Genomic DNA, 23,748 nt, shown 5'->3' on the forward strand with positions numbered 1-23,748 from the left:
AAGTGTCCCCTTCTCTTCTGTTAGAGATCGCCTTTTTAAAGTATGTTTTTAAATTTTGTTTTATAATTATGTAAAAACGTACATGGTTCCAAGGTCAAAACTCACAAACCAGATATATTCCCATAAGTCCAGAGTCTACCCCTGTCTGTTCAACTCTGCTCTCTTCCTCCCCCATAAGTAACAGTTTTCATAACGTTGGCTTATCCTTTATTTTTTAATATGAGCAAATACCTACAAATATACGTCTGTGTATGTACACACATATTTAATTTCTTCCCTTTCTTGGATGAGAAGTAGTACCCTGTTCTATGCTTGGGTGTGTTCTCTCTGAACATTATGGGTGGCGATCACTCCCCATTGGCGAGGTGGTCCTCGCTTTGCATGTTCGTGTGGGAGCATGAAAGTGACCCCACGAGCTGAAACCTGTGTAGCTTTTCTACTTCTTTGGCGGCTTTCTCCGGGCACGGTTGCTGGGCGAGAAGCAGTGGGTGTCTGCTGTGGACAGTTTGGTGAGCTCCAGTGGGCCTGTCAAGCCGTCAGCACACTCAGCATGATGAGCGTCTCCACTGGCCCCTAAACTCTGCTTCATTCTCATCCCTCCCGCCCCCAGCCCCAGGCTCCCTGTGGTCACTATTGATTAGAGATTTCTAGAATTGTACATAAACTAAATCATACTGCAGATACTTTCATTCTTTTTATGGTGGTAAAATTCACATAAAGTTCCACCAGCATTTTAACCATTTTAAGATGTACAATTCAGGGGCCTTTATTTCATAGACAGTGTTGCACAACCATTACCACTGTCTGGTTCCAGAACATTCACATCCCCCTACAAGGGAATCCCGGGCTCTGTAGCAGTCACTCCCCATTCCCCACCCCCAGCCCCTGGCAACCATGAGTCCCCTTTCTGTCTGTGGATTGGCCTGTTGTGTTTCAAAAAGATCTGGGCAAAAGTTTTGATACAAATGAAAATAAAACCAAACCCACCTTCCCTAAGCGTCATTTTTTAAGAACAGCCAGAGAAGTGTGATGGTTTGGTGCCTAAGCTTCCTTTCCTGCTGAAATTCTCATCCAGCCTGGCACCAACTTGAAGGAAATCACCTCACTCCTCATGCTCATCGCCCTTCCCTCTTGGGACCTGGGACCTTCCTCCCAGGACCGTGGGGTTAGGGGCTAATAATGGAAGTGAAGTCACTTAGAAAACACAGAAAAGCAACTTTAGGAGATATGTCACTTCAGGTAATCTAATCCCATCCGTCAAACAAAATCTGCAAGTGTTTGGTGGTGAGGATGTGGTCTATTTTCCAGAAATCACAGACAGCTTATATTGCTTCCTGTGAAAACTTTTTCACCTCCTGTACAAGCTCCCATCCAACCCAAGTACATTTCTTAAGTAGTCTCAATAGAAAAACTAACCTGAGAATGATTTAACGGGACTTTCGATTCTAAAAGATCCAGCGTCAAACGCTTTATGATCAACTTCCTTTGGCACCGCAGAGCCCACGGCCTCAGCACGCTCTCCCGGCTGCATCCTCTCTCTCATTGCCTTCTTCACAGCAGCGAGGCGACCCCCATCTGCGATCCCAGCATCGTCATGTTTTGGTTCACTCGCTATACCCGAGACAACTTTTTCCTACAAAGAGAAATTATGACATTTACTAAAGCAACTCATTACCATCTTATAAGAAAAATGAATAAAGCATGCCTAAAATATTTCACACATCCATCTTATGCTTATCAAGTTCCTAGTATGTGCTAAACATGCTGGGGGTCAAAGGTAAAGGACAAAGTTCCTGCCCTCAAGGAGTTAGTTGTGATTGTCGTTTAATGTAAACAAAGATAGGACCCTTCAACATGTCTAAAAACTGATGGAAAAGAGAGAACAAGGCTAACTGATGGGATGAGAGGTCAATGAATAAGAGATCTGGGGGAATGGTTCCAAAGTACAGATAAAAGATTAGTTTGATTTTAACTGTTCAGTAGTCTTAACGGTGGCCTATAAAATAATGTAGGAGAGAAACACTGGTGGTAAGGGGCAGAATTACAAGGCTCCGACATAATGCTATCTTGACACAGCCGTTATCTGTGTCACTGATGGTGTTATGTCCCCAGGACTAAGCACCCGATAAGAAATGCGCAAGGCAGGTCCAAATGTCCCAGCATCCTTCCTGTTTAACAGACTTGAAATTCATTCAATCAATCTCGTCACTGTCCTCAGGGCCTTTGTCATTAGTAAGACATTACTAACATCTTAGTAAGACATTACTTCATTAGTAAAATAAGGAGACTTCATTAGTAAAACAATCCTACAATAATCCTTTAATACTCTAACATCTTAAACTCCTAAGACAGAATTCAAAACAGAGTTTTTATTTGGTTTACACAGCATAATAAAGTACCAGTTTAGAAACCTGATTTTACAACCAGAGGCATTTTTCTAAAATCTAAAAGAAAAAGTGGCAGGGCTCCAAGCTGGCTTGAGAAGTAGCAATTCTGAACCAAAAGCTTGGAGTTAAAATATTTTAGGAAAAAAAATTACTACAAATAGATAAGAATGGAATCTATCATGTCAACAAAGCCAATTTTACAGAGAAAATAGGAAATTTTACATGATAAAATTTGGGAAGAAGAGAGAGAGTCTAAGAGTCATTGTTCCTCTTTTCTACTTAAAAAGTTCTTTCATTTTGAAATACATCATGCACAAGAGTATAGAAAGCAGAGATGGCATAACCTGTGAGTTAAGAACATGGGTTCTGGAATGAGAAACCCAGCTCCAGCCTGGGCACGTGCTCGAGTCTTCCTGGCCTCAGATTCCCCACCCGGGGATAACGGCACCCACCTCACAGGACTGTTGTGAGGATTAACTGAGTCAATGTGTGTGAGGGCCTGGGAAGCATAGTTGGCACATTATATAAATTATGTACTACTGCTATTATTACTACAAAACAATGTATAGGTACAGTTTAAAGAATAAAACACACTGGTACATACCGTTACTTAGCAACTCAGAAGCTCTCAGGGGGACCAAATCCAATCTCAGCCCCACCTCCCCCGCCAGAAATAACCATCCTGAATTTTGTGTTGACCTTTCCTCACTCTTTCAAGACAATCAGGACATTGTAATAGATGACACGTTTTGTGAAATGATGAAAAACCTGAAGCTAAATGTTTCTAAAGCTTAAATTCATTAAAGTAAAAGTCTATATTAGAAATCCACAAATTTACCTGAAACACATCTTTGCTCGTATTGCTGGCTTTCTCCCATCCACACTCCTCAAGTATGGTCAGATTGTTGAATTTCTGGCGTAGATCCTGTATCTGTTAATAAATAAAGCACAAGTTTATCAGATTAATGCTAACCATATTAAATTTACAAATTAATGCACAAAAGCTTCAAACAAATTGACAACGACTTGGACTGGTGACATAAAATTAGACTGTCATTGTCAATTTTGTATTCAAATGAATTCTTATGGTAAAATTGTTCATTGTTATTTTATGTTAACAGTGTGAACACAATCTCTCCTTTTTTTTTTTTTTTTTTTTACAGTTTATTTATCCCTTCTCCTACTGAGGAGCATATCCATTGCTTCCAAGTCTTGGCAATTATGAACAATGCTGCTATAAACATCTGTGCACATGTTTGTGTGGACACAGGTTTTCAGCTCATTTGGGCAAACACCAAGGAGCGTGACTGCAGCATCGTATGGTAAGACTCTGTTTAGTTTTGTAAGAAACTGCCAAACTGTCTTCCAAAGTGGCTGCACCATTTTGCACCCCCACCAGCGATGAATGAGCGCTCCTGTTGCTCCACATCCTCACCAGCATCCGGTGCTGTCAGCGGTTTGGATCTTTGCCATTCTAATAAGTGTGTACTGGTGTCTCATTGTACTTTTAACTGGCAATTCTCTAAGGGCATATGATGTTGAGCATCTTATCTTTTCATACACTTACTTGCCATCCATCTGTCTTCTTTGATCAAGTGTCTGTTCAGTTCTTTTGCCCATTTTTAAATCAGGTTGCTTGTTTTATCATTGTTGAGTTTTAAGAGTTCTTTGTATATTTTAGAAAACAGTCCTTTATCAGATAGGTCTTTTGCAAAAGTTTCCCCTAGTCTGTAGCTTGCCTTCTCTTTCTCTTGACATAATCTCATTTTATTTTCATTTTTATTTTTTTGGTGAGGAAGATCGGCCCTAACATCTGTTACCAATCCTCTTCTTTTTTTGCTTGAGTAAGACTGGCCCTGAGCTAACATCTGTGCCAGTCTTCCTCTATTTTGTACGTGGGTCACCACCACAACATGGCTTGATGAGTGGTGTAGGTCCATGCCTGGGATCAGAACCCGCAAACCCTGGGGCAATGAAGTGGAGTGTGCCAAATTTAACCACTATACCACTGGGCTGACCCTGGCACAATCTCATTTTAAAGGATTCAAATAATATACATACTAGCAGGATGGGAATATATGATCCCCATCCTTCTGGTATTTCCAGTCTCCTCAAAGTGGTAACCACTGTCAACAGTTGGATAAATATGCTTTGAGTCTCCGTACTATGCATTTATACAAATAGGTACTCTCAATCTCCCTTTCTCAAAAAAATTTAAATGTCAAAAAGACTCAGGATTACACTTATGACCAATTGATTTTCAACAAAAGTGCCAATGCAATTCAATGAGGAAAAGATAGTTTTTTCCAACAAACAGGACTGGGAAAAGTGGATATCTGCAAGAAAAAATATGAATTTGGGCTCTTTCCTACACCATACACAAAAATGAACTCCAGAGCCAGCCCTGATAACCTAGTGGTCAAAGTTCAGTATGCTCTGCTTCGGCAGCCCAAGTTCAGTTCCCGGGTGTGGAACCACACGACTTGTCTAGCAGTAGCCATGCTGTGGTGGCAGCTCACACAGAAGAACTAGTAGGACTTACAACTAGAATACACAATTATGTACCAGGGCTTTGGGGAGGAAAAAAAAGAGAGGAAGACTGGCAACAGATTTGCTCAGGGCAAATCTTTCCTAGCAAAAAATAATTAATCACAACTTAATTTTTTTAAAAAATGAACTCCAAATGTTCACAGACCTAAGTGAAAGAGATAAAGCTTTTAGAAGTAAACATAAGATAAAATCTTTGTGACCTATGGTTAGGCAAAAAGAGTTCTTGGAAATAATGCCAAAATCACAACATTAAAAAAATTGATAAACTGAACTTCATCAAAATTAAAAACAGCTGCATTTCAAAAGATACCATTAAGAAAATTAACAAGCCACAAACTGGGAGGAAATATTTGCAAATATTTCTGATAAAGGACTTGTATCCAGAATATACAAAGAACACTTACAACTCAAAAAGACAAACCCAATTAAAAATGGGCAAAAAGATTTGAATAGATAGTTCACCGAAGACGACATACAAATGTCTAATAATAAGCACATGAAAAGATGCTGATCATCATTACTCATTAGGGAAATGCAAATCAAATCTACAATATGACAGTTCACACCCCACAGGATGGCCGATTCTAAGAGAGACAGGAGCAAGCACTGGTGAGGACGCGGAGCAACAGGAGCTCTCACACACTGCTGGCGGGCACGTGAAAGGGTGTTATCAATTTGGAAAGCAGTTTGGCAGTTTCTTAAATAGTTAAACAGAAATTTAACACATGATCCAGCCATATCTACCCAAGCGAAAGAAAACATGCCCAAATGAAGATTTGTAAGTGAATATTCATAGATTATTCATAATCGTCAAATAGTGGAAACAACCTATATGTCCATCAACTGGACAATACAGACTGATGTCTCCATGAACTGCTACTCAGCCATGAAAGGAACAAAGTACAGGCATGTGCTGCAACACGGAGGAACCCCAGAGACACCACGCCGAGGGAAAGAAGCCACATACAAAAGACCACATATTGGGTGATTCTTAGAATGAAACGTTCAGAAAAAGCAAATCTACAGAGACAGTAAGGAGACTCGTGGTTGCTTGGGACTTGGAGTGGCAATGGGAACTGACTGAAAACAGGCAAGAGGCATCTTTCTATGGTGATGAAAACGTTCTAAGTTTGGATTGCAGCGACGGTTGCACAACTCTGTAAATTTACTAAACATCATTGACTTTTACACTTAGAATGGGCAAATTTTATCATATGTAGATTGTTTATCCTCAGTATAGCTCTTTAAAATAAATAAAAGCCCCAGGAGCCAACTTGAAGAGGCTCCCACTGGCCAAAACTGGGAAATGAGCATCACTAAAGATAATGACTGTAAACGATGCCAACACAAATACTTTTAAATCCATAAAATAATTATGATACTAAGAAAGACAAAATTAATTGGTCACCATTGAAGGATGCTAGTGAACCAACTCATTATTATGTCAACTGGTCATAAAGTAATGCTGACATTATTCTGACTCCATAAACACTATTCACTTCTGCGCCATATAATTACCAGAATATTGTGTTTCTTCACATTTTTCTCTAGACTTCATCATTGCTTTGCTTTTTGTTTGCTTAGTTTTTTAATGTATCTATCATCAATTTGCCTCTAAAGTCTGCACAGTATGTATAAATTCCCTCTTAATACAACTAGAAAAGCAAACCAATTGGGTATTCTGTTCCGTTCAGCCTCAGAGACAGTATCTTGCCGAGCCCCAGCCTCCTGCTCCAGTCTGAACAGCTGCTTCCTAAGCCTGCTGCTCACCCTCTTTACTCACCTCAGCCACAATTCCCTTAGACTTTTTGGGGATCTGTCCCACCTCCTTCCCCTTTCTTGGCTTACTCCCTCATTTTTGTGAGCGCCATTCTCAGTTTCCTGAGAAAGGGTGCATGGGAGGTCAAATTTCAGACTGCGTGTGTCTGAAACATGCCTTTCCACCCTCAAGCGTGATTGGCTGGGTATACAATGCCAGGCTGAGTGTTATTTTCCCCGAGAAGTTTGAGGGCCTTGTTCTCCCAGCTTTCGATGTCGCTGTTGAGAAATCTAGGGCTATTCTGATTTTTGACCCTTTGTATGAAACTTGTTTTTGCTCTCTGGAAGTTTCTAGATGTTTCTCCTCATCCCAAGAGTTGTACAATTATATTTCATTGTGCATTGGTGTGCGTCTACACTGACATACAGTGCTAGGCACTCAATGGGCTCCTTCAATCTGGAATTCAGGTCCTCCAGTTCCAGGAAAATGTCAAACTATTTCATTGATCGTTTCCTCTCCACTATTTTTTCTGTTCTCTTTTTCTGGAATCCCTGTTATTTGGATATTATACTTCCTAGACTGGTCCCCTTAATATTCTTATCTAGTCTCTCCTCTTTTATCTCTCTCTTTTTGCTCTAATTTATGGGAGATCTCAGCTTCATATTCCATCTTTCTAGTGAATCTTACATTTCTGCTCTTATAGTTTTTAACTTCAAAGAGCTCTTGTTGTCGTTCTCTGAATGTTCTTTTTTGCATAACTGTTCTTATTTGGCAGAAAAAATGCCTGGTCTCTTTGAGCATATTAACACTTGCTTTTAAAGTTCTTTCTCCTGGAGCAGCCCACGGCCTCATCCAGACACCTTCCTTCCTGTGCTGCTGTGGCCCCTTCTTCCAGGTTTCGGGCTGTCTGCAAATGTCTCATGGTTCTTGGCCACTGGTTCTTGAATTAGTTTTTTATATGCTTATTTCTAAAATAAGCTCAAAAAGCTAGAAATTGTCATCTCCCTACCTTCACTGATCTTCCTAGTAACGGCCTCTATCAGCACTTTCTACACCAGATTGGAATGAGGGCTATGTCTGACTCTGATAAAACTATAAACTCCTCTGGGGTAGAGAATGTGCCTATTTGTCAGCTCCTCATACAACGCCTGACACACAGCAGGGACAATAACTGCTGGATGGACCCAGCTACTGAAGACTCGTCCTCATTTTCGCACACATGGAATCATCACAGACTAGGCAACAGCTGAATAGAATCTCAATTTCCAACCCATGTAGAAATTACCCTGACAGTATGCAGGAGGAGGGGACAGCAGCCATAAAATTTAGACAGTGCTTTACAGTTTGTAAAGGGGCTAATATCTCATTTAATATTACAGATACCTAAGCAGCCTCTACTACTCCCATTTTACTACTGTTACCTCACTTCCAAAAACATGTGACTCGAAAGTTAAGCCATTCCAAATCTTGGTCACATACCTGAAGGCTGGCCATGTCCCAGAACCCATCCAGGTCTGCACAGGTGGTATCCTTTTTGCCTCATTTGTATTCCAAATTGTCCACCAGTTCTTCAAACCGTTTGAATATTTCTGCCTTAAGGAGCCTTTTTTGACCAACTCCGAGGGGAATGAGATCTTCTGCTAAGGGAAAGATGAGATTTTCAAAAGCGAGAGAACAAAACAGGACCTTGGTTGCAAGTCAGCCAGCTGATAAGACGACCTCACCCCAAATATCCTGGGGCTTCCAGAATCAAACTCTTACCTTAAAGCAAAACAAAAAAACATCGACTACAAAACTTTGTCATACAAATACTGAGCATTAACTGTCTGCTTCTGTTCCCACTAAAACGTAGCCATATTCATTCTCATATATGTTGCTACACAGTAAACAGCATTCTGCTCACCTTGTACTTTATAAGAATTCAACCTCAAACAACTCACTGTACATCAGCATCTAAGGACTTCACACAGCACACAAATGATTTTTTCTAAAAAGCTTCTCCAAATAAGATTAAGGAAATATCAGAAAATTTGTTCCATATTTATTTAGGTCATTTTCATTCAGAAAATATTTTGCATAATTAAACAATACTAGATATAGATGTCATTCAAAAAGTCATAAAAAATCTAATAAAATAGGCAAACGTTTAACTCCCAGGAATGATGGCTAACATTCTAATTACTTACACCTTATAAGTCATCTACCATTTTAGCACAGAGATACTAGTGAACGTATGTTGAGAAATGAAAAGTCTTGCTATTTTGATTAACAAAACTATAAAGTTCGGCAACACTAGATTTTTGTTTCAGATAAATGTAGACATATTAAAATAAACAATGCAGAGCCAGCCTGGTGGCCAAGTGGTTGGGTCCATGCACTCACCTTCAGTGGCCCAGGGTTCACTGGTTCAGATCCTGGGCCCGGACCTACACACCGCTCATCAGGCCATGCTGTGCTGGCATCCCACGCAGAAGAACTAGAATGACCTACAACTAGGATATACAGCTATATGTCAGGGCTTTGGGGAGAGGGAAAAAAAAGAGGAAGATTGACAACAGATGTTAGCTCAGGGCCGATCTTCCTAAAAAGAATAAATACATAAACAAAATAAAATAAACAAAGCTAAGACAAAAAACATAAATGTTCCCTCCCCTTTGTTTGGAATCTTCAAGCTTCCTTTCCCACTCAAGGCAGTCGGTCAATATAAATTCCTCTCTTTCGTATCGGAGAATCTTTCTAAAATTATGACATGTTTCAGTTTTACAAATGTTTCTCATACTAATATCTAAGTATTAGCAATATGATACTTATACAATAGCAATTTTCCAGAGCTGATGCTTATTTTATGAACTGTGATATATTAAAATCCATAAATACAAGTTGATATCCTATACATGTCCATCTTTCTACACCTAAAACTTACGTGGATGGTTAATGCCAAGAGCCACTTTCCAAGCTAATATTTCTAGTTCTTTCCGTTCTCATTTATCAGAGATGAAACAGAAAGAACCAGACATGCCTGAGTTCTGTCTTTAGTTCTGGTATTGCCCATGGAACTGAGACCAACCCAACTGCCCAGAGTAAGTTGAAGCTAAACCCTGTAAGACTGAAATTACAGTGTCAGGGCCTCACAGATTCTAATGAGTAGGCTTTGCTTGTCCAAGGGCGGTAGTTCTCAACACCGGTCAATTTTGCCCCCCAGGGGACATCTGGCAGTGTCTAGAGCACCTTTGTCACAAACCAGAGGAGTGCTACTGGTCTGGGACGTTACACAACATCCTGCGATGTAGAGGACAGCCCCACAACAAGAATTATCCAATCTGAAATGTCAGTAGTGCGAGTTGAGAAACCCCGGCCCGAGATAAATTGAATCTGTCTCTTTATAAAAAGCATCTTAGTAGGAGAAACTGAGGATAGTTTTTTTTCTTAGAAGAAAAAATTAGCTTTTTATATCTAATGAGAACTTAATTAATGAGAAAGGAGACTTGTCTTAGATCCGACATTATTTAGTTGGGTAAATTGCTTATTATCTCAATGTCTCAGTCCAACAACACAGTGGACTAGCTCATCTCTAAAATTCCTTACAATCATAAAACTTACGTTCTACAAACAACTGAAGTGGCTCTGAAATATGCTCATTCATAATAGAACAAATGAGTATTAAAAGTATAGGAAGATAATATTTCTCCTCTATTTGATTGTCAAAGCCCAAAAAAGTGGTTAGTACTGTATTGGAAAAGATGTGAGAATCTCCTTGCTACATTCACTCAAGAACATAGTATGTCATCATTTCCTGTGTGATGTGGAGCGTTGGGGCCTTTCTCCAGATGCAGTCCTCTGATCTGTGTCCAAGGCATTTAGGTGACATGGCATTTAGGTTCCCAAACAGGAACTCTAATTTTCAGTCTTCATAGTTGGAGAAACATAATCCTATCTTATGATTTAGTGGGCCAAGGAGCCTACCATCATCTCCCTCTATCCTTCTTTTGTAAAATAAACATTAACTTAGTTTCTTTGTTTGAAAAAAAAGGTATGATAAAATAGGAACTCCCATATTTTGCTGAGGGAATGTAAATTGAGGTCTTTATATATTTGCACAGGAGAGGATTGAAAAGCATCCAAGCTTGTTTTTTGCAGGCTTGACAGTAATACTACCAGATTGAACTCAATGGAAACAACCAGCAACAGGGACCTACTAAGTAAATCGTGGTGTAGCCATACAATTGGATACCATGCAGCCATTAAAACACACACAAAAACAGCATGAGAAAGTTCTTAAAGGACTAAAATGGAATATCTCCTACATTTAACATTAAATGAAAACAGAATAGTATGCTACTGTTTACATTAAAAAAAAAGTTTATCTACATGTGCATTATGTATCTCTGGAAGAATTCACAAGAAATGAATAACACTTGCCTCTGTGGAAGGTTCGAACTGTAGGGTTGGGAGCAGAGTTGGAAAAAAGGCTTCTCACTTGTACCTCTTTCTATCTTTTAAGTTAGCAACCACATGAATATACTAGCCATTGGAAAAGATTTTTAATTTAAAAGATAAATAAAAATCACTCAATGTCAGTTTCCTCCTAATTCATCTACGTATTATATTAAGGTTAAAATAGTTTAATTTTGGTTTTAAATGTCTAGACGTTAATACAAAATGCTTACACTGGGAACAAACGCACAGACCTGAAATGCAGCACATGTCGCTGCTGAGATGTCTGATCCTCCTTTATTTCAAGTGATGGGACTTCTTTTATTGGAAAGCCATGTAAATTTTCAGTAGTAGTTTCATTTTTATTTGACACGATCTATAGATTAAAGAAAACATTACATATACATTTCAAAGCAGCAACTCCTATAATGACATCCCCCACAAGACAAATTTCTTAAATCCTTCAATTTTTTCAACATTAAAATTTAAAATTGTAAATAAATTTAAAATTTAAATAAAATTTTATTTCTGCCTCAAAGATTTCATTCATCAGATCTCCTTTTACAGTGTCTCTCAATGTTCTTCATCTCTTCAAATTTACATTTCGGTCCCCCTCTCAGTCTGCAGTCCTCATTCCAGCTCTGTCTCCAGATAGCCCTCCCCATGCTTTTCCGTCTCTTCTGACCCTGAGATCACACCCTGAGCTACATGGTGAGACACATGGTGGAAAAGACTCTAAACGATCTCTGATAAACCATAACCCAGAGAAACAAGTAAAAAATTCATGAAAATACCATACCTGTGCTCCCGTCAGAGAACTCAAAGGACGGCGTAATTCATCGGAATCTTGATGTACTGAAGTTTCACTTTTGTGTGCCAACATTTCTTTTGTTACTTCTGGAGCCTCATCACTAAGCAAGAGCAAAAATACGCTTCATGAAACATGAACCCATACATCTCATTGAAGGATTTCAGAATTATGTTGTTTTTTAAAAACATGGGATAAAATAGAAATATGTTTCTGTTTTTTAAAACATGTCTAATCTAGAGGGAAAAACCGTAAACACCTCCAGCGGGAAGGCCCGTCTCTGCCCCCTGTGATGAGATCCACAGATGCAAAGACCTCTCAACCGGACATACACACTTAGGAGTCTCAGATGCCGCAGAGCAGTTCTCAGTCAATCTGCCGCCAGCCAGCCTTTGGAAAGCAACCTTGCCATTTCTTTTAAAGATTCAAACTGATTTTTTCTCCCCACTTTACAAGTTAATCATTTTGTCCTTTGAGATAGCTTTTATAAAGTAATACTCAGTAAAAAAAACACAAAAAAATCCAAACCATGTCTGAGCTGCAGTATAGCAATTTCTTCTTTCTAAAAATTTATTTCTAAGTGTTGCAATTAAGTCACTTCTTAAAAGCAAAAAAAGCAAATTGAATCGTGAAAATAATAATGCACAGAAAATATCAAATCTGTCAAATACATTATTGTATCCTTCTGAAAAATTTTTTGGAAAGGTCAAATTTTCATGATTTATAATGAACGTAGTTTACTAGCTAAATAACTTAAAAAGCACAGGCCAAATCTAAGAAAGGCATTCGTTCTCCATGTCAGCAAGGAATTCATTAATAACATCTCATTCTGTAACTGGCTGTCAAAGTAGCGGTGCTTGTTGGAGTCTAGGTGTTACGTCATAGCTCTTCAGACCATCTGGTGGCTGAAACAGAAAATCTACTGGTGCAAAGGATGGCCTCCCTTTCACTTCTGCAGGATTTGTCTCAGGTAACTTTTCCACTTTGGATATGACTCCATCTGGATCCCTTCCGTTTGTCACACTGGTTTGTGATTCCAAAGTATTTACTTCGCTATCAACTTTAAAAGACATGACCTGGATGTGAATAAACAGAATAGAGTGAGAGTCTCTCTTCTTGGGATATATTCCACCAATTTTTTAGGCCCGAAAATGTGAAAGTTAAGAGATATGTCCCATGTACATAATTTAAGAAACAAAAACAAATACAATTAAATGTTTACATGGAGTCAGAAGACCAGCTACATAAACCATTGCTATGGTCAGAAAGAGGGAGAACCAATCCATATTAAAAAAACTATATAATAGGTTTTAGGTATTACCAAAAATTAAAATATATGAAAACTAAGGTGGAAAAATTCACTCACCTAACAAATACGTATCTTTTTACTTAAATTATGTTGATAATTACAAAGGTTTGAGAATCAGAAATCCAGTGTTTATTGGATTACCAGTATTGTCAAGGACAAAATCTTTTTTAATAACTTTGGATTATTATAAATAACTTTATCATATGAGCAAAACTATTTTTCAATGTGACACAGTAAGATTAACCATATAAAATGTGAAGCGTATTTTCTTTTTCAAGTCAATTTGTTATTTGGTATTTTTTTTACTGTAATATAATTGGCATACAATATTACATTAGTTTCAGGTATACAACATAATGATTCAATATTTGTATATTGTGCAATGATCACCCCAGTTAGTCTAGTTAACATCCATCACCATGCACAGTTACAAATTTTGTTTTCTTGTGATGAGAACTTTTAAGATCTACTCTTAGCAACTTTCAAATATACAATATTATTAACTGTAGTCACCATGCAGTACATTACATTCTCTACTTACTTATTTTATAACTGGAAGTTTGTACCTTTCGACCACCTTTGCCAATTTAATCCACTCATTTCAACATAATTTTTAGAGGTTTCTACGTTTCTGAGTTTTAATGAGATACGAATTGAAAGCAGAGTATTTCTACCCGGACGAGAGTTTAAGGGTAACACTGTGCTTGAGGCCTGTGTGGCTGCAAAGGTAGACACTAGCGATAATCCTTAAGGAGAAAACCAACCTCGAGGGAGGAGCTGTGAGGTCCAGCTGCTCGCCTGTGATCACCCTGTACTGCCTTCCTTGGAGGATCGATGTCTGATTTTTGGTAAGAACCTAGCCAGGTTTCTTACACTTTGGCATAACTTTGTTTTTTTTTTTTTTTTAAGGCTAAGGAATTATAGCATGGATTATAAATTAAGGGATTGGGTCCTCGAAATGGTGGCTCTTTTTGAAGACTCTACCAGGCACTATGCTAGATGCTGTCAGAAACGTCAGGTGATTTCATTCTTGAAACTACTCTGTGTAGATATTACATGTTACAGCTGGGAGAACAAACTCATAGCTTCCCCAAGATTATATAGCCAATTGGAAGCGAGACAATAGGCAAACTCAGGCCTAGCTGAATCCAGAGTCAACGCATTTCACCCACTGCACCCATCTCCTAGCCGATGCTCACATGAAGGTTTCCGTCAGCTGTGTTTTTATTTTCTCTCTTGTTAACCAAACTACACGTTCTCTACCTATAAGGTTTTAAAGATGAGACACCTCACAAACCATAACAGTAAACCCTCTTGACGCTTCCTTGTGCTTCAAGAGGTTTTCACACACGTGGAGGTTAACCTCTTGAAGCAGTTCTGTAAGCTTAATTTCAGCTTCATGAAAATAAAAATGAGATTTTCCAAATGTCTAGAAATAAACAGATACTTATACTCTACCTTGCCTGGTTCTTCTTCGATCTTTTCGGCAGGCCTTCCTTGATCTGGTGCTTTTCTTTCTGTTATATTATCTAAAATAAAAATGACATAACAGATCCATTTTGACTAGATAGAAAATTCTGCATTAAAAATGCTAGGTAAGGAGCCGGTCCAGTGGCATAGCAGCTGAGTTCATACACTCCACTTTGGTGGCCCGGGGTTTGCTGGTTCAGATCCTGGGCATGGACCTATGCACTGCTTATCAAGCCATGCTGTGGCAGCTGTCCCACGTATAAACTAGAGGAAGATGGGCACAGATGTTAGCTCAAGGCCAATCTTCCTCGAAAAAAATTAAAAAGTACTAGGTAATTTGGGAAAGAAAAAAAGGCAACAATATGAATCTATGCCTTAATGGATTTTATGATTAAAAGTCATTTTAAAATATCCTATTTAAAATACCCTATTTAAATACGATAAATACAGATAAAACTTCCTGCCAAGTATAGGATATCTGTTTACAAAACCAAAGGTGCTAAAGTATTTTACCTTTTGCCTCTGACTATCAAATGCATATTTCTTATAGAAAATCAGGAAAAGCAAAGCACAAAAACAATGCAAAAAACATCACCCCAGAGGGGTTGGCCCCGCTGCGCAGCAGGTAAGTTCACGCTTCTGCTTTGGCAGCCCAGGCGCTCAGATCCCGGGTGCGGACCCACCCACTGCCTGTCGAAACCATGCTGTGGCGGGTGTCCCACATATAAAGCAGAGGAAGATGGGCACTGATGTTAGCTCCGAGCCACTCTTCCTCAGCAAGAAAGAGGAGGATTAGCGGCAGATGTTAGCTCAGGGCTAATCTTCCTCAAAAAATAAAAATCACTCAAGATGACCTTATTCAGAAATCATCACTGCTGACAATTCAGGGTATGCTTTTCCAGTTTTTTTCCTATGTTCACATATTCACATACATATTTTAGAATTGTGATCACACTGTTCAGAATTTGACCTGTATTCTTTGCCCACTTAATATATCCTGAAGCATGTCATGAAGTGTCTTTCACAGGATCGTTCTTAACCGCTACACTGTATTCCACCAAACAAATGGGCTGTAATTTACTGGGGCCATTAATCTTCACTTTGTGGCCCTGCCCACCGAGGCACATGCTTCACCACTTGAGCGCCCACTGTGTGCTAACTGGATGGTGGGGCACTGAACCTGTCTTCTGGACCTGGAATCTCCCGTTTCCTCCTCGCCTACTCAAAGAAGTACACGATGACTTTAAAAACTGAACACGAAAAACCTCAGGGACCAGAGCATTCTACTTCAGCCACTGATGAAGGAACAGTTCTCACCATGCACCGCTCGCGTGGCTGGCACAGCCAAGGCTGCTCCTGCGGAGGCAGCACTGGTGGTGCCTGCCCCCGAGGTCTGCTGCGCTCTTTGAGTCATCAACCGAGTGGTTCTCACGCACGTGGGCATTGCAGGCTGCCCTGCTGTGGGAACCATGAAATTAAATGCTTTCGGTAATTACTAAAGCATTGTTGCGGCAACGTCAGAGCTTATAATAATTGCTAACACCCCTACCTGTTTTCTCGTTGGACACTTTCTTTTCAGAAGTTTGTCTTTGACCAGATCATGTTGCTCGAACATCACTCCTATTAATGATCTATTGAAAAGATTAGGTGGTATGTGATTTAATTGCTTGATGAATCAAATTACCACATTTTCAATCGGTATTTTGACCCCTCATCTGAAATCTATTGTAAATGACCCAGCAAAAAATCCACCACCCCAAATAAGATGAGATGAAAAAAGTTTTCCATTATATAGATTTCCTTACAAACTTTTTGTAGAATCCTAGAATTTTGAAAATGCTAATAGCCTAAGCTATTCAAAATAGCTGACTATAATCTTCTGAGAGTCCTTAAACATACCAGCATGTTTTCGCTTCAAAACTTTTGAATTTTGTCTGGAAAAATCTTCTCCTGGATAGAAAACTCTTCCCACAGTGCACTCTCCAACTTCCTTGGAGACTTCATTCAAAGTGCCACCGTCTCAGTGAGGCCCCATCGGAAGCTCACCCTGTACAGCTTCAATACTCCCCATCTGCCTTCTTTTTTTTTTTTTTTATTTCCCACATAATACTTATGACCCTCACATACTATATATTTTTCTTTTCATTGCCTATCTCACATGTAAGCTCCATGAAAACAGGGAATGTTGCTTTATTCATTACTATATCCTAGAGCCTAGAGGAACATGGCAGTGACTCAATTTATTGAATACATGAAATGGAGCCTTCTCACCTGATAAAGAGACATACTATTTACCTCCTTGCCCACTTCATTTTATTTTAGTAATCTTCCTCTTAACTTTGTCCATAGTGGTGTTCTGAAGACCCGTAAGTTTATCCCCCCCCCACGTGCTTTATATCCCTATCTGCATTTTATAGTGACATGAATGCATAATAGAGCCCAGTAAACAAACAGAGTGACACACAGAGTTGGTATAGATCTCATAAGGGATGTTTGGCAATGAATATTTCAAGTGAGTACTTCCTTAGCATCTAGCCAAAACTGCTCTATGTCACCATGCCAATAACAGGGAGTTTGCTACTGTTAACTCTAGTAAAATAATCACTCTGATTGAAGCTGATAATAGATTTAAAATGAATTTACTTACTCTGCGAAAAGGAGCACGATTCATCATTTTAGTAACAATTATCTACTATCAACTACACCCTAGTCAGCTCCATTTGGGCTTTGGCCTTTGACCTGGCAATCCATACAAGATGGAACAGCATTAAAACAATCAAAAGAAGACAAAGTCAAAAAAAAATGAACTGCCATAATTTACTTCCATGTCTCATTACAAAATAAAGTCTCCATTTTAAAGTTAAATTTTACCCTTAGTCATCCAACCCTTAATCATTTATGGCAAAAAGATACTTGCCAAAAAGATACTTGCTAACTTAAATTACTCTCTTTTCTGGTTCTGGTTTGATTTAAATTATGCTTAAAAGCCTCAAAACTTACTCATATTTCTCAGTGAGCACAAAGGAGAAATTTCATACTATATTTTCCAGGTATTAGAATCCTTGTTAATATGATTAACTGGAAATATTTGGAAGGGGTCAATGAAGAAACTAGAGTATTAAGATCTCTTCTCTCCTGTTTATGAAAAGATACTGTACAGCTTACTTTCTTAGCTTTGACAGTTTGCCTTCAAATCCAATGATTGTGCACTTGTCCTCTGTCCATAAGAAAATGGAGACCTGATCACAAAGCAAGAGAAGGACTGATTAAAAGTGATAAGTTATTTATCAACTCTAAATTTCCTGAAGAAGCACAATCAGACTTCTTCTGTAGATTAGGAGCCACTTGCTTCTGCAAATCTCAGGGAAGATCTAGTGCTGAAGAAACGAGGCACAAAGTAAACAATATTCAGCGATGGCTATCGTCTAAGTAGAATGAAAAACTACTGGTGAAGCGTATTATTTAACACAACAATGTGTGTCTTTTTCCCCCTACATATAACGCTTTGTAAATAGCTGTTTACAGTTTAGACCAATGACTGGTGCCTTACATACTCTTGAGAAGCCAGATTAAATTCAGCCCCTTCCAAGAGGTCTTCTCTGATGTTCCTCCAAACAGAAATAATCTCACCCTCCTCGAACACATACACACTATATTTTTCTGTATCTTTCCACCTTGAGCTACATTCTACTAATTTTGGTCACTTCCACCTTATCCTAAGGTCACATGCAGAGTAATCAAAGGTCTCTCAAATAAATCAATGACATTCCTGAAGCAAACAAAAACAGGCGATATCTTGAGCTTTTATGTTATTCAATTCTTATTTAAATCAGGAATGAATACACAGCCAACAAGAGACTACCTTGAAAAGAGCAAATCACCAGTGACTACCTAATTTACAAATCCAGCTGCCTGTGTTCAAACTTCATCCCTCTTAACTCATGGATCATTCTCTTCTTTAGATCACCCCTCCTCCAGCTTCTGTCCTGTTTTAGCTCTCCTGCCAATCTGACCTATCACTGGTACCTGACTTCTGCCCACTTGAAGGTGCTCTCTAGACCTCACTCTTTCACAATGTGTATATCTTTACTGGAGTGGTCTCATTTAGCCCTAGAGCTTAAGCCCCCATCCATACTCCCAATATCATATCCTAAATCCACCACTCAGCATGGATCTCCGTCCTGATTTTCAAATTTTTATTCCCAACTGCCTGTTATCCAGATGGCCCAAATGAGCTGCAGAAAAAGCAGGAAAAGCATTATCAATATGCACCCACTTAGGCATGTTCCTTTTCCTGCCTTCCACCCCTCTTTTAGCAGCAGCACAAGTTATATGGTTGCTCAAACTAATTTATCTTCAGAATCATCTTATCTCCGACTCTTCAATTTCCTTCACCCCTCACCATCTGCTTGGTCCCCGTCAATTTATCTCCTGAGATGTCTCACACCTGTTTCTTCCTTTAAGCCCACTGCCCCAGTCCCCTTATCCTGTCTCATCTACTCTAGCACGACAGTCTCACTACAGTCTTCCTACCTATAAGTTCTTCCCCTTCCAGACTACGATCTTCCAGCCTAGGGTAATCTTCCTGAATTATTAATCTGATCATGGTACAAGCTCATGTATAGGCCTCTCTTGACTCTCCGCATCCGACAGGGTGGACGCCAGATCCTTCACCCGGCCTTGCCCGTCCAGCCCGGCTCTAACTGCTTTGCTAATTTTATCCCGTGTCAACCTACCTATGGCTGCACCGAGAGACCTCATCTCCATCTTCTGAACTATTAGGATGTCACTCCCGGCTCCTGCCAACTAGCTAAGTGAATAAAGGGACTACAGGGAAAGGGTTGTTTTAGTCATTTAAACACTCAAATAATCGCTTCTTGGCCTCTTGGCTAAGATCAAGTATAATCTCTTAAAGAAAAGTCTGGTTAAGAACTATTCCTGAATATCAAGTTATGATACTAAATTTACCTTTTTTGGTTGGTGTGCTGGTATTCATGAAAGAAAAATAGGCTTATCATGTCTATAAACACCCACTATAAATGGTCATCGCTGAGGTTTCTCAATTTTTTCAGTCGCTTTTCCTCTAGGTATTTCTGGAACATTTGTCTTCGTTGATCACTTAGAAGAGACTTTGCTGATCCTAAGCAGGGGGGAAAATAGCATATAAAACATTCAAATAAAGTTATCCAAATGTCTAAAATACCATTATCTAACTTCAACAGCTGCTAAGCAATACTTTCAGTAACTTCATATTGATTCCTTAGCACGCTAACCGCACAAGACATTTCAACCCCTGTTCTTTTAAAATTTCTCTCCCTTTTGCCTTCTCTTGTTCACAAATTAACTGCTTGCCATCCACTAGGCATGCATTACTTCACTTTTAAGTTAATTAACTTCTATGATCACCCACCTCCAAGCTGACCTCCAACAATTCTCACCTCCTGGTAGTCACACCCTTGTGTTGTCCCCTCCACACAGAATAGGGCTGAGCTGTATCACCAAGAAAAGTGTGGAAATGATGGAGTGTGGCTTCCAAGACTGTATCATTAAAGACAGTGCAGCTTGGCCCTGCTCTCTCTCAGATCACTTGCGCTGGGGAAGTCAGTGGCCATGTGGAGCCTTAAGGAGACTCAAGCAGCCCTATGGAGACACCACATGACGAAGAACTAAGGCCTCCTGCCAAAAGCCAGTATCGACTTGCCAGTCATGTGAGTGAGTCATCTTGGAAACAGCTCCTCCAGCCTCAGTCAAGCTTCAGAGGCATCCCTGGATGACACCTTGACTGCAACCTGTCAGATTCCTTACCTCCCACCTATGATTCTCAACTCAGGTTTCTACTATGTATTCTCATGTTTATTTAAACTTGTTTGAAAAATGTGAGTGGCTACTATGTACCAGACATTTTTAGAAAGTAAGAATAAGAGAATTTCTGCCCCTGAAGGGCTCACAGTATCGTGGGGGAGATGAGCACAGTTTCAATTTGGTTTAGCATGGAATGAAGACTACGAGAATGCACAATCGAGAATCAGTATAAACCTGTCTGGGGAGGTCAGGAAAGGCTTGTCAGAAGAGAGAATACCCGAGAAGGTTTCTGAAGAATGAGAGTGCGTTTGCCCACTGGGTGAGGGTTTAAAATAATCCAGGGAGATGACTGCACAACTCAGTAAATTTACTAAACAAAAGGCATTTACTTAAATGGGTGAATTTTATGGTATGCAAATTCTACCTCAATAAAGTTGTTTAAAAGAAATAATCCAGGCAGAGAACAGAAGATGTGAAAGCTCAGTTGATGAAGTGGTTAATCATCGATGAAACCCCTATATCCTCAACTTCCCTGAAGTTCCTGTTCCCTTCATCTCTTGATCTAACCGTAACCTGGCTCTCCCCTGAAGACAACGCTCCCCTAGTTGTCCTCTCAAGTGGTTGACTGTTTTCTTCTCCCACAAAGGTCATATCACTGGGCCTGAAGTGGGCCAGGGTGTGGGGTGGTCCCTCATTGCTGTTTCTCAATTATTTCTTCCTCTTCACTAAAACAGCCCAGCTTTATATTTCACATCATCAGACCATACTAGACAGTACCCTGACTTGCCATCTACAGATGGCAAGTTCTTCTCTCAGTATTTTACAACTTAGTAAATGGCCACTCCATTTTTTCAGTTGCTCAGGCCAAAACCCTTAGAACCATCCTGACTTTTCTTTATCAACCTACATCCACTCTATTAGGAAATCCTATTGGTTCAAACTTCAAAATATAACCAGAATGAAACCACCCAGGGTTGCCGTTCCCACTGTGGTCAACCATGAGCTAAATTATTGCAGTTGTCTCCCAGCTGGTCTCCTGGAGGCCATGCTGGTCACCCTACCATCCATAAGTGATGCTTTAAAACATAAAGCAGATTATAAACACACTAATCCAATAATGGCTTCTCATGTCACTCAGAGTAAAGCTCGTCTCCCTGTAAAGAAGGCCCTTGGGCTGCATATTTCACTGGTCCTGGAAAATGACAAAATTGAAGCAGTGAACATTTAAACAACTTGAGACCTGATTTAGCTACAAAACTTCTATTTTAATGTCCCTTATCAATTAATCTTGTCAACACTTATCTTATTCAAACTCCAGAAGTCAGAACTTTATTATCCATATTGTCCTACAGGAATCCTAAAGCATTACAACACTCCACAAGTGAATGGAACTTTCACAGCCTTTACCTTAAATAGGAAGTATTTAGTCATAGAAAATATCAAGTTATTTAGAATGGTATTTCAAAACTCCATTCTTCTGGTAAGTTTTTTTTTTTTTTTTTTTTTTTGATATGGAAGATTGTCCCTGAGGTAACATCTGTTGCCAAAGCTTCCTCTATTTTGTTTGCTGGATGCTGCCACAGGCTTGATGAGCAGTATGTAGGTCCATGCCCAGGATCCGAACCCACAAACCTCGGGCCGCAGAAGCAGAGTATGTGAACCTAACCACCACACCACCCAGCTGGCCCCTGGTCAAGGATTTTTTAACCTCAGGTATTAAACCAACTTTTTTCCCCTCTTCAAAGCAGTTAAAATTACAATAGCTCTTTACTTACTTTGCCTCACACTCATCTCTTCTGGAATAGGCTCTTGAGATGTCTCCTCTAATTCAAGATTTCTACCTTCCAAGGTTGGAAGGTTGACATCCGTCAAACCAGAGTGTCTTTTTCGTTCGTATTTATCATATCTGTCTCCTTTCTGAGAGAGAAATCTCTCCTCAGCAATTTTAGTTCTAATCATCTCAATACTTAAATCCTTTCTCAGTTGACTGGCAAAATGTGATGCAGCCATCCTGCCAGGGAAAAGAAAGGTAGACAACTTATATAGATTTTCATATTATTTAAAAAATTAAGATTCCAGTTCACCTCCTGCCCCACCTCAGAGCATTCTGAAATAAAAAATTTTCAGTACAAAATGGAATAAATATGTGACACTGCAAAGTGGGAAGAAAGTTAGCAAAAGATAGTACAGTCTATTTTGGGGTTCTACATAGGGCCTTGCTTGACAGATGAAGTGAAGCCCAGGAAGTGATGGGCCATAACACAAACAAGAGGCTCTAGGCTCACCGCACAGCATTACAAAGTGACAAGAGTGAAGGAAAGGAGAGAATAGGGAGAGTAAGTTAAGGACAGTATATAGAATCGTTTCCTAACCTTTCCCTGTGATGAAGGCAGGCAGCCTGGCACTTTTTCTCAAGCCACAAAACAAAACAAAACAAACACACGAGATGCCTATTAGACAGACAGGGATGATAAGCAGGCAGTTGGATATACAAGATTGAGCAAAAGATGGGTTTTTAGAAGAATTAGCATGGTGATACAGAAGGATAACCATAGTTTGCCATTTGAGGGCATAATGAAATTATTTTCGGCCGTGTGAGAAATCATATTGTTTACCTGGCCCATACTCTTTTCTTAGAAAGATTCTTGAGAACGTGTTCAAGCCAAACAAGGGAGAAGGACAAGAAACAGGATGCCATGTGTTCCAGCAAATCCTTCATTCAAATGAGGAAAAGAATAAAGGAAACTGGAAAGTCTAAGGGAGTCACCTATGCAGCTGGTATAGAAAACAACCAAGCCCAACGGGAGAAAGATGACTGATTCTCCACAAGTGTTGCTGGCTTAAAAGAAAAAAAAAAGAAAGAAAAAGGGGAAGGTCTGCAATAGGAAGATAGAAAAGTTCCAAGCACACTGTACTCTCCAACAACAAGAATAACTGAGACAGTCCACTAGAAAACTCCAGATAAAAGAACAATCTGCACAAGAAATGCAACCCATTAAAATGTTACATGATTTTAAGCAATCAACAGAGTATATAAAAAATGAGAATTCTTCTGACCTGGATGCTAATAACATTCTCCTGTAAGAGCCCAGGGGAAGTGACAAAGGACTCCACTTTTCAGTAAGCATGCTCCTCTACTATTTGACTTGCCACCTCCTGCAAGTATTAATGTGCTAAATGTTAAACAATAAACCATTAGTTATTTTAAAATACTGCATAGTACTATGCT

The 23,748-nt window shown here is 39.4% G+C and overlaps 1 protein-coding gene and 1 long non-coding RNA gene across 2 annotated transcripts in view; one reads left to right on the top strand and one right to left on the bottom strand.

The window, feature by feature from the left end:
• Window positions 1–23,748, top strand: part of LOC102148351 (serine/threonine-protein phosphatase 2A regulatory subunit B'' subunit beta) — a 53,850-nt gene that overhangs the window by 16,922 nt on the left and 13,180 nt on the right. The gene's annotated exons all lie outside the window — the stretch shown is intronic.
• LOC138924632 (uncharacterized) lies at window positions 3,870–22,525 on the bottom strand. The gene is made up of 5 exons (XR_011439636.1): window positions 22,295–22,525; window positions 19,686–19,857; window positions 17,883–17,956; window positions 16,267–16,348; window positions 3,870–14,776 (listed from the first exon to the last, which is right to left on the bottom strand). It is a non-coding gene; the product is annotated as an uncharacterized lncRNA (long non-coding RNA).

The sequence above is a fragment of the Equus caballus genome, chromosome 6, assembly GCF_041296265.1.
Source record: "Equus caballus isolate H_3958 breed thoroughbred chromosome 6, TB-T2T, whole genome shotgun sequence".
Lineage (NCBI taxonomy): Eukaryota > Metazoa > Chordata > Mammalia > Perissodactyla > Equidae > Equus > Equus caballus.